This window comes from Dendropsophus ebraccatus, chromosome 14 (assembly GCF_027789765.1).
Source record: "Dendropsophus ebraccatus isolate aDenEbr1 chromosome 14, aDenEbr1.pat, whole genome shotgun sequence".
Taxonomy (NCBI): domain Eukaryota; kingdom Metazoa; phylum Chordata; class Amphibia; order Anura; family Hylidae; genus Dendropsophus; species Dendropsophus ebraccatus.
In genome coordinates this window covers 50,176,156-50,188,314 of record NC_091467.1, presented here as the reverse complement: position 1 = coordinate 50,188,314, position 12,159 = coordinate 50,176,156, and the positions used below count along the sequence as shown (strand labels likewise).

Genomic DNA, 12,159 nt, shown 5'->3' with positions numbered 1-12,159 from the left:
AAAATAGGATGCCCATTGTTCTTGTCAAGTAGCAGATTAGATAGAGGCAGTTTCTTCTTAGCAGAAGGGTTACACGTGAGGTGTAGTAGTCATGATGAGATACCTGTACCTTGCAGTCCTCTAGTCCTAACTAGTTTCTGAAGCAGGATCTAACACTTCAATAGTACCAGTATGGTAAGAGGGTCCGGTCAGCATGTCCTTCCAGTATTTATTCCTTTGATGCAGCTCAGGGGCTGGGACACTCATTGTTTGTCTCTCCAATTCCACAATTCCCAGATTGCTGGGTGCAGATCTTGTAGTTCTCATGACATGAAAGCCATGCTGCACTAGACCTGGCCTGAAGCCCTATACGGTCCTAATTAGAGATGAGCAAACCTGGAGCATGCTCGAGTCCATCCGAACCCGAACTTTCTGCATTTGATTAGCGGTGGCTGCTGAACTTGGATAAAGCCCTAAGGCTATGTGGAAAACATGGATATAGTCATTGGCTGTATCCATGTTTTCCAGACAACCTTAGAGCTTTATCCAAGTTCTGCAGCCACCGCTAATCAAATACCGAACGTTCGGGTTCGGATCAACTCGAACCCGAACCCGGTTCGCTCATCTCTAGTCCTAATATAATTCCACATTATCTTTATATGGAGGGCTTCACTTGACTTTCTGGTTCACAATGTAAAAGGAATATCCTAAGACTAAGCTCATCTATGCCCTGTAAATTGTATGGTTTAGGCTAAATGTCTAGACCTGAGTGTAGTGTTTGTTAACCATTCCACCATCTGCATTATACATATTGTTATTTATACCAACTTTTGGCAAAGTGTCATAGCATACTCTACTGTTATGTCCTGTTCTTGCCTCATTCGCTTCTCGGCCTTTTGGCTAAGATCAAGTGTAGTATCTGTTCTTATCAGTTTATTATCTGATACGTCCCCTATCTGGGGACCATATATTAAAGGGATTTTTAGAAGAGGGAGATGGAAAAAGCTTGCTAGGTCCTCTCCAGACATTGGCCTGGTATTGCAGTGCTTCTAGGTTCAGTGCATTCCGAAATGAGTTACCTAAAAACAGAACCCCTCAAGGGTGCGCAGCTGCACCTTAAAAAAGAAAAGTCAGCTGCACCTGAAACAGCATTGCAAGAAACACCCCCCAAACAGGGCGTACAGCTGAACCCCAAAATATAAGGCTGGACATTCCTAATAAAAGTTTGTTTTGCAAATACATGTTTGTGTCTGTTGCCATGGCAACCAACTGCCAAGGTTGTTTGCAACTGGCCTGCCAAAGAAGTGTTGGTGATGTCATCAAGGCTGTGATGACGTATATAGCTGCCAGAAAGGCTAGCAGTTTAGTTGTAGCCAGGCAACCAAGCAGGTCGGTAGAAAGGTAGGTTGCAAGCAAGGAAGATGCAGGTAGGTGTCAATCAAACCGCCCCAGTAGTGGATTATAATAGGGGCGTTTTGGGCGGCAGCCCGGGGCCCTGAGCTCCTGGGGGGCCCATGACCACCCCAAAAGACTTATACTTTCAATGGTGTACTGTCTCCTGGCTACACTTCTGCCATGATTTGCAAAAAATCAGTTTTTTTATGGCAATTTTGCACAAATCTGGACATCATGACATTATCTATCCTGTACTATGAACGCCAGGCTAGTGCTGCCATAGTTACAGTGGGGTGGGGGGGCCCAGGCTTGGTGAACAGCCCGGGGCCTATGGTAAAGTTAATCCGCCCCTGAACCGCCCAATTTGGATTTCCTGGTGGCCAATGTATGCTTCTGCATACCGCTATGGTTGTGAGAATTTACCATAGTTTTTCTTTAATAAATAGTTACCAATTTGCAGCTATCTATCTATAGATAGACATACAGATATGCATATAGACAAGTAGGTAGATAGACAGACAGATATAGTAGATAGGTAGATAGATAGACAGACACTGCAAAATGCATGTATGTCAGCCTTGTAAAAGTGCAGTGTAAATGGGGGGGGGATGAGAAGTGAGTGGCTCTGCCTGTTTTGTAGATGAGATAGGCAGGCGCAGTGGTAGGCATTAGGAGATGTAGTGTTTTAGGATAGCTGGGCCTCCATATAAGAGTGAAGGACATACAATGTCTGGATTTGTATGGCTTCTCCTTAACAAGTAGCACTGGGTTTAAGAGAAGGGAGTTGTTCGGGGGGGCCAATCCTTTATTGTTTTCCTGCTTCTTCTGAAGTCAGGGGGGATCTAAGAAAACAGCTTTTTGAGTACAGAAGGAAATGCTTTTGTCAAATAAAACCTATTACAGAGTTTATTAAAATTGCTTGTACTGTTGATATTTATTGTTTTCTGAAAAATGACACTAAAATGGCAGTTACGCTTTAAGTGAGCAGAGAACCACACGGAGGGAATAAGGGTTTAGGGGTTGGCTAGGTGGACCGCTTGCTACCTCAAGATGCCATGTACCTCGGAGTCTGTGCCAGGGGCTTGAGGGGGTTGAGAGCTGAGGTGCCAGTGTGATGTCCCATTTCTTAAAAGTAGCACTATGCAGTGCTAAACACTCACAGGACAAAGTCAGGGATCATCCCAGCCCACACCGTCAACAAGTCTAAAGGTGCAGGACAGTATCCTGAAGAAAGAGGAACTGATCTGGATAGATCAAAGTTGCTAGAAAACTCTGACCAATCTGCTTATCCCAGGTAACAAGGTCTGGGGCTTGTGTTGCCATCTAGGACGGGTCACCTGACACTAGTGGGCAATAGGTGTTGCAAAGACCAAGGATTCAAAACACAGGCACAAGTATTCTCTCTACTATTCTACTAGTATTCTACTTATTCTACTTCTCAAGTTCCTGCAGAGCAGAGTACTTTTTGGGGTTGGGACTCTCTCAACATCCTCCTCTCTACTTCTCTGAATTTACTCTACTTTTCAGCACGCAGCCAAGCCAGCATGGCTATTCTACCTCTTAAGCTCTCAGCACAAGTCTTGTCAGTCAAGTCAAGTCAGAAGTCTATTGTTTTTTCTACCTTACACCCAGAAGGGTGATGCTCCTTGTTTCAGCCATATTTGTTCATTGTTAACAAGTGGCTGTGTCTCCTATATTGCAGAGTTGCCTACTTGAAAGCTGTGTGCATTCTCTAAAATCTTACAATCTGGCATGATAACTGCACCACAACAGTGACAGAACAAAGAGAAGCTATTTGTAGCCACCCTCAGCTTCATCTACTACATGAGGGTCTTGAACATGGAAAATTTGTCTTCTAAACACAACAACCTCTTTAAGAAATGATGTCCTCCTTGGCCTGTACTATGAATTCTTACCCAATTGTAACCTCTAAGAATCTACGTTTTAACAGAACATTCTGGGCCCCTTAGGAGAACCAGTTGGGTGGCTGGGTGGTTCTATAAATAGATATGCTCGTTCTTTACGTCATTCTTGAGGCCTGTGGGTATTGATAAGAATGTTTACTGTGAGGCTTTATGAGAAAAATGTGGTGTGGAGTCAATGAAAAAGAATTTTGGTACAATCTAGAACTTACCACCAAAAATAACTTTTTATATTCATGCCATTAACCAGTAGGGTACACAATAGGGGAGTTATAGGGTCAACCCTCGTAACTTATCAACATAGCCAGACCTTAAATACCAAGCTACATACCACTACGTACCATATTATTGGTTCCACTGGCTGAACATAAGAAGAATATTATGGGCCTGAGCCCAACATGAATCTTCCACAACTTCTATTGAAACTATTGTTTCATGCCATGAAAGGTGAAGTCATTTGTATGAAGAAATAATAATGATTTTTGCTAGAAGCGACTTCTGTTCAGAGTCTAAAGTCCCATTAATATGATCCCATCAGAGAGATAACATTAGCAGCCATGTACTAATCATCGTATCGGGGGCTGGGGGTGTCATACTGTATACAACAATTCTACTTTCTAAATTAGTGGAAAGACCTTGGCACCAGGCAGGTGGTGGTCGGCGCTAATTCTTAAATCACTTTATTATGACTCGAGGGACGATGTTGGATTATACTTTGAAGGACGGAGAGAAGTAATATTAGTAATTATGGAAGAACAATGACTTTAGTTTAAATCTAACAAGAGAGATTGCTGCTCTGGAGCCATTCATCTCCTAACATAGTTAAACTCCATGAGGACATGTGTTTCATTCGGCCACCATAAAATACTAGATTCTCAGATGTTCCCTTCATGGGCATCTGCTTGCCAGGATGTGTTTCTGTGCTGGGTTATTCCATATAAGATTCTGATTGAATAAGATTGATCAAACTTGATGCAGAGGAAGAGTTGTCCAGGATAGCCAATCAGATTCCTGCTTTAATTTTTAAAACAACCTCTGTAAAATAAAAGCTGTTTTGATATCAACTTGAAGATTGTGTTGAATGTTATGTCCACCATTGTATGCAAAAGAGGAGTCCGTGGAGCCTCATTGAAGAGTCTCAAAACACAGGACTAGCCAGATATCCCTCCGGGAAGGACCCAGCCAAGGGGCAGCTCCTGTTAGGAAACCACCAAATCCACCATATTAAGTGGCCCTATAAGTCAGTGTAATGACAAGGGATAAACCAAGGCTAGGTAACCATCCACAGACAGCTGTTTCGGGGTGTTGCCCCTCATCAGTGTGGAGCAGGATTCTGGCTAGGTGGGAGCAATGCCTAGTAGAGCCATAAGAGAAACAGATTGCTGAACTCAGGGAGAACAGCCAAATGACAACACTGCCGGCTGCTAATGAAAGCGCTCAATGCAGTGAAGTCCTAGGTGCATTGCCCCCTGGGAAACATGAGTATGCAAAAGAGGAGTCCGTGTAGCCTCATTGAAGAGTCTCAAAACACAGGACTAGCCAGATATCCCTCCGGGAAGAACCCAGCCAAGTGGCAGCTCCTGTTAGGAAACCACCAAATCCACCATATAGCCTTGGTTTTTCCCTTGTCATTACACTGACTTATAGGGCCACTTAATATGGTGGATTTGGTGGTTTCCTAACAGGAGCTGCCACTTGGCTGGGTCCTTCCCGGAGGGATATGTGGCTAGTCCTGTGTTTTGAGACTCTTCAATGAGGCTCCACGGACTCCTCTTTTGCATACTCATGTTTCCCAGGGGGCAATGCACCTAGGACTTCACTGCATTGAGCGCTTTCATTAGCAGCCGGCAGTGTTGTCATTTGGCTGTTCTCCCTGAGTTCAGCAATCTGTTTCTCTTATGTCCACCATTGGACATTAACAATTGTAGACATTTATTCTAACTAAAACATTGCAATTTGGTACATACATTACATTACTTATCCTGTACTGATCCTGAGTTACACCCTGTATTACTCCAGAGCTGCATTCACTATTCTGCTGGTGGGGTTACTGTATACACACATTACTTATCCTGTACTGATCCTGAGTTACATCCTGTATTATACTCCAGAGCTGCACTCACTATTCAAGTCTTTCAGCACTATTAGTCTGACACAGTGCTCTCTGCTGCCACCTCTATCTGTTACAGAAGCTTGCGGATCAGTAGTAAATCCCCATGGAAAACCTCTCCTGCTCTGGGCAGTTCCTGTCTCGGACAGAGGTGGCAGCAGAGAGCACTGGGTCACACTGGAAAGTATATACCACTTTCTGCAAGACATACAGCAGCTAGAAGACTTTAGATTTTTTACATAGAAGTAAATTACAAATCTATATATCTTTCTGACACCAGTTGATTTGAAAGAAAACATTTTCACTAGAGTATCCCTTTAACATTTACTCCATATTCATTGAACATGCTGCTTTTAGGCGGGCTTCACCTGCCTTAAAATCTTGGAAAAACGCCAATAAAAACGCCATGGCTTTTTTGTTTGTTTGTTTTCCCGAAAACGCCTTTTTTGATCCAGCAGCTAGGTCATGTCATGGCAGAGTAAAAAAAAAGTCCAGCACACAAAAACGCCTGAACCCCCAAAAAAGATCATTCACACATATAGTCAAAAACGGCAGAAAAATGCCAGAAAAAAATAAGAATACTTTTAATTTTAGAACCTTGAGCATGTGACCCCCCCAGAAGCAATTATGGACTCAGCACTTAGAGGATGCCACCATCTTTATTACTTCATAGCAAATCTACAAATCATAGATGTGACAGAAAACAATGCTTAACAGCAGAACATTCTGGCTCCATGAACCATCCCTTACATGACAGTAATTTTTTTTAAATTAACCCTTTAACACTTCATGACAGACATATCGGTCACAGGAGCTTTAAGTATGTACGGTGCATTCTCTGGAGCCATAGCTGATCCCTGCCCAGTGCCCGCCAGCTGCTTTAAGCCACTGCACGCTTGGCACTTTGAAGGTCCAATCAACCCCACCCATTATGCAATGGTTACAAAAGCAGCCAGCGGCCTCTGCCATGCCCTGTTAGATCTACATTCTGTAGATTTAACAGTGCACTACAATACATATATAATGCAGTGTATTGTATAAGCAATCAAGTGACTGTTTCTAAGGGCCTCCACCATTTCTACAAAAAAAAAAAAAACACTGGTATTGCTATATTTCCTGCAAACTGGGCCACATGGTAGAAAATCATTTGTCCGGACAACCCCTGTAAATAGTATATACTGTTCAGTTGATGAAAATAAAGTATCGGATTAAGATCAGGGGAATCTGAAGGCCGAGTCACCATCTTGGCCTCTTTGTCATCTTCCTCATTCTGGGGCATTATACGCTGCCATTAGGGGGTCCCGCTGCCATGAAGGGGAGGGCTTAGTGTGTACAATGATTAGGTAGATGATACATGTCACAGTAACATCTACATGATGCAAGGGCACAAGGTTTCCATAGAGAATGAATGGAGCTGCGTGGACCCACAGCTCCATTATTAACAAAAAAAGCCAGATCTATAGATCCCTGGGGGGCATGAAGGTCGGATCCCCTGCTTGTACTTGTCCCCTATTTTGTGGTGAAAGCGGTGACAGCACAATCTATAGCTGCAGGAGCAGGACGGCTGAGCAGGTAACAGCAGGTACATATTCATATTGATCCGCCATTTCATCCCACTCTGGCAGCTATAGGTTGGGTGTACATACAGGGGAGGTACATACAGGGATGCTGGGCGGCATTAGATAAAAGCAGGTGCATATAGTGAGTGGGCAATTTAATATCCTAAATATAAAAATAAGTTGCAAAACGCCTTTAAGAGGCTTTATGTAGTGTCCCAGTACAGGTGGTCTGCTAAGTTCTATACCACCTGGGTAAAGTATCTCTGTCAGGTGTTGCACAAAGGGGATAAGGGTGTTGTTTGCATTTTCCCCACTAGATGTCTCAATCTTCTCTAAAACTCTTTATAAGAGCACAGCTGAAGTGAATTGGTCAACTTGTTATATTGTTTGTTCACTGTTTGTGACCAATCACAGGTGGAGGTGCCACACATGGCTCTCAGCCAACTACACTTCTTCCCTCTCCTTTCTTCACACGGCCCCACCAATAGGAGGTTAGACCTGGTCACCCCTATTTAAGTCCAGTTAGTTCCTGGTTAGACGTCTTTTGTCAGTAGTAGAGGAGTGGAGGGACTAAGACATGAGAGACAAATTTTCCTGATGAGAGAGACTTTCTGCGAGATGCATTGCTAAAGCCACAGGAGGGGTAACCGTCCTCTAGGGTACAACTTGTCCACATCAGGGATGCGTCTCCAGGACAGTTACCACAGCAAGGAACTGATCCCTCAGTAAGACAAAGAGCGGGGGAAACCGAAGTATCTTACTGATTTGCGCAAGGCTATCCTAAGAAACCTTGAGAAGTCTGCTACACCAAGTTATAAAGGCCTGGGGCTCCTATTACCCAACTTGGCCTTCTCTGATCTGATTGGGCAGAAAGGGGTCAGATACAGTACCTAGATACATGAGCATGAGTATTCTACAGCATTTTTTTCTACACCAATCCCAGCAGAGTACATTACTGCATTGTAAAAGGCTCCCAAGACAGTCCCTATACTTACACTAAACAAGCTCCTTATTACTTTAGGCCGGGTTCATATGGCATATGACACTGGCCGTTATGTGACCCGGCCGTATCACAGAACGACCAGTGTCAGTAAAGATCATCCCTACTGGTACTGCAGTGCCGGCCAGATGAATTTCATTTGTGCTGAATTGGGATGCAGGTGCACCCGTGTGCGCCCGCATCCCAATTCCCCACAGCCGACAATGGATAGTGCAGCCAGAGCTGCTTCAGTGAATAGTGGCCACACAAAGCTAAGATGTCAGTTTTTTGTGCTGCCGCTAAGGATCCCTGCCTGAGTGTATACTATGTGCAAATCGGCAACAATGGCCGTGATTAATACAAAACTTACGTGGTGTGATCATAGCCCTAGAGAGCGTTCACATTACGGAATCCGCACAGATAATTCAGTGTGCGCTCCCGCTTGAACATCTGGACGTCCCATAGGCTCCATTCTGTGGTCCGGCGGATTCCGCCATCAGCCCAAAGGAATGACAGCAGAATCTGCCTGAATAGAATGGAACCTACAGGACAGGCAGATCTTCAAGCAGGAGGGCAAATGCACAGAAAACGCCAAAGCTTATCTGCGCGGATTCCGTAGTTTGAATTCGCACTTACACCATAGTCACCTGCACCTGTCAAGTTTTCTGCCTTACTATTTTGTATTGCACTGAAGTCTTCCAGTAAAAGTCACCTTTGGTTAAGTGCAGGACTCCGTCCTATTTTTGTTGCCACACCCGCACCTACACCTTGTGCTACCCTTTTCAAGTGTCAGTGCCCGTGTCCACCGTGATAAGTGAACCAGAAAAACACCAAGCCCATCTGCTGTATAACACCACACAGCACCTTGGGCCACTGCATTTACATGCCATATATTTAAAGAGGACCTGTCACCCCCCCCCCCCCCCGTGCCGGGGTGACAGGCTCCCGACCCCCTGTTAGATCCCCCTATACTTATGTGATCCCGCCGGGTCCCGCTTCCTGAGATGGTCGGGTCACGGAGATTTCAGCGCCCGAAGCCCGGCGCGCGTGCATAGAGATGAGTCCGATGCCCATAGAGAATGACGGAGCATCGGACTCCCCATTCATTCTCTATGGGCATCTGACTCTGCTGTGTGCGCGTGCGCCGGGCTTCGGGCGCTGAAATCTCCGTGACCTGACCGGCTCAGGAAGCGGGACCCGGCGGGATCACATAAGTATAGGGTGATCTAACAGGGGGTCGGGAGCCTGTCACCCCGGCACGGGGGGTGACAGGTGTCCTTTAACCTGTGCCTGCATAAACTTATACAGACCCTGAAGGCTTCTATTTGTTAGTGCACTTTATAGAACACCAGGGCCCAGTGGCGTAGCTACAGTGAGGGCAGGGAAGGCGACTGCTATGGGGCCCCTGCAGGAAGGGGGCCCGAGGAAGCCTGCCCTGCCTTCATGGTACGTACCCCGCTCCCCCAGGGGTCCAGAGAGTAAGAGGGACCCCCACTGCACTGTTCAGGCCCCTCACTGTAGTGCCGGGTGAGCGGGCTGAACAGAGGAGCAGGACCTGCCAGACGGCACAGGAGAGGGATGAAGGACCTTTGGGTCACATGACCCAAAGGTCCTCAATACTTCTATGTGAAGATCAGCCCGGACTACAGGAGGAGGAGGGGGGAAGCCTGGGAGCTGTAATTGCAGTGTATGTGTGTCAGTGAGTATATATGTATCTGTGTATATATTTATATGTCAGTATGTATATGTATCTGTGGCTATATATATGTGTGTGTTTGTGTATGTCAGCAATGTCTGTAGCACTGGTGTATATATGTGTGTGTGTGTATGTCAGCAATGTCTGTAGCACTGGTGTATATGTGTGTTTGTGTATGTCAGCAGTGTCTGTAGCACTGGTGTATATGTGTGTGTGTGTGTATGTCAGCAATGTCTGTAGCACTGGTGTATATGTGTGTTTGTGTATGTCAGCAGTGTCTGTAGCACTGGTGTATATGTGTGTGTGTGTGTGTATGTCAGCAATGTCTGTAGCACTGGTGTATATGTGTGTTTGTGTATGTCAGCAGTGTCTGTAGCACTGGTGTATATGTGTGTGTGTGTGTGTGTGTGTGTGTGTGTGTATGTCAGCAATGTCTGTAGCACTGGTGTATATGTGTGTTTGTGTATGTCAGCAGTGTCTGTAGCACTGGTGTATATGTGTGTGTGTGTGTGTGTGTGTGTGTATGTCAGCAATGTCTGTAGCACTGGTGTATATGTGTGTGTATGTCAGCAATGTCTGTAGCACTGGTGTATATGTGTGTGTTTGTGTATGTCAGCAATGTCTGTAGCACTGGTGTATGTGTGTGTATGTCAGCAATGTCTGTAGCACTGGTGTATATGTATGTGTGTGTGTATGTCAGCAATGTCTTTAGCACTGGTGTATATGTATGTGTGTGTGTATGTCAGCAATGTCTGTAGCACTGGTGTATATGTGTGTGTATGTCAGCAATGTCTGTAGCACTGGTGTATATGTATGTGTGTGTGTATGTCAGCAATGTCTGTAGCACTGGTGTATATATGTGTGTGTGTGTGTGTGTGTATGTCAGCAATGTCTGTAGCACTGGTGTATATGTGTGTGTATGTCAGCAATGTCTGTAGCACTGGTGTATATGTGTGTGTGTGTATGTCAGCAATGACTGTAGCACTGGTGTATATGTGTGTTTGTGTATGTCAGCAGTGTCTGTAGCACTGGTGTATATGTGTGTGTGTGTGTATGTCAGCAATGTCTGTAGCACTGGTGTATATGTGTGTGTATGTCAGCAATGTCTGTAGCACTGGTGTATATGTGTGTGTTTGTGTATGTCAGCAATGTCTGTAGCACTGGTGTATATGTATGTGTGTGTGTATGTCAGCAATGTCTGTAGCACTGGTGTATATGTGTGTGTGTGTGTGTGTGTATGTCAGCAATGTCTGTAGCACTGGTGTATATGTGTGTGTGTGTATGTCAGCAATGACTGTAGCACTGGTGTATATGTGTGTTTGTGTATGTCAGCAGTGTCTGTAGCACTGGTGTATATGTGTGTGTGTGTGTGTGTGTGTGTGTGTGTGTATGTCAGCAATGTCTGTAGCACTGGTGTATATGTGTGTGTATGTCAGCAATGTCTGTAGCACTGGTGTATATGTGTGTGTTTGTGTATGTCAGCAATGTCTGTAGCACTGGTGTATATGTATGTGTGTGTGTATGTCAGCAATGTCTTTAGCACTGGTGTATATGTATGTGTGTGTGTATGTCAGCAATGTCTGTAGCACTGGTGTATATGTGTGTGTGTGTGTGTGTGTATGTCAGCAATGTCTGTAGCACTGGTGTATATGTATGTGTGTGTGTATGTCAGCAATGTCTGTAGCACTGGTGTATATGTGTGTGTGTGTGTGTGTGTGTGTGTATGTCAGCAATGTCTGTAGCACTGGTGTATATGTGTGTGTATGTCAGCAATGTCTGTAGCACTGGTGTATATGTGTGTGTGTGTATGTCAGCAATGTCTGTAGCACTGGTGTATATGTGTGTGTTTGCTCCCAAAGATGTTCTGCAGCAGCTTCTATTAATGCTGGGCTCTAATAAAAGAACCCACCACTAATATCTGCAGCATTTTCTTTTATTTCTGGTTGAGTATTTCTTATTACACTGAGATGATTTCCCTGTGTACAGTCTACTCATGGTGTATACATCAGCACTAGTGTCATCACATTACAGCGTATATATGTGTGTATGTCAGTGGCGGATCTGTATATATGTTAATGGTGCCTCTGTGTGTGTATATGTGCGTCATTGTCTGTGTTTGGCAGGGGGGGGGGGCATACAGGATTTATGGGGCCCCATACAGTTTTTTGCTATGGGGCCCCATGAATCCTAGCTACGCCCCTGCCAGGGCCATGAGGTCCAGCAGAAAATTGGAAGTCGGTCACAGCAAGAATTACAAATCGATCAGTAGATATATAATGGTGATTAACCACAAGATGATAGATAGATAGATAGATTTTTAATGCTGGCCCTTATGAGGTCCAGCATTAAGTATATGATGGAGATCAGCCACAACAAGACTCATGAGGTTCAGCAGTAGGTAGATGATGGAGATCAGCGACCCATGTTATGGGGCAGAATGTTTCAGCTTATGGACTGTGATGAGAACACAAGCCGATTCTGTTATCATGTGTCAGATAAGCGTCGCTGCTGTCCCATGT

General features: G+C 44.8%; 1 non-coding gene across 1 annotated transcript; it reads left to right on the top strand.

Moving 5' to 3' along the window:
* Nucleotides 1-859: 859 nt before the first annotated feature.
* Nucleotides 860-1,048, top strand: LOC138773424 (U2 spliceosomal RNA). Its single transcript, XR_011360124.1, has one exon. It is a non-coding gene; the product is annotated as a U2 spliceosomal RNA (small nuclear RNA).
* The last annotated feature ends 11,111 nt before the right edge of the window (nucleotides 1,049-12,159 follow it).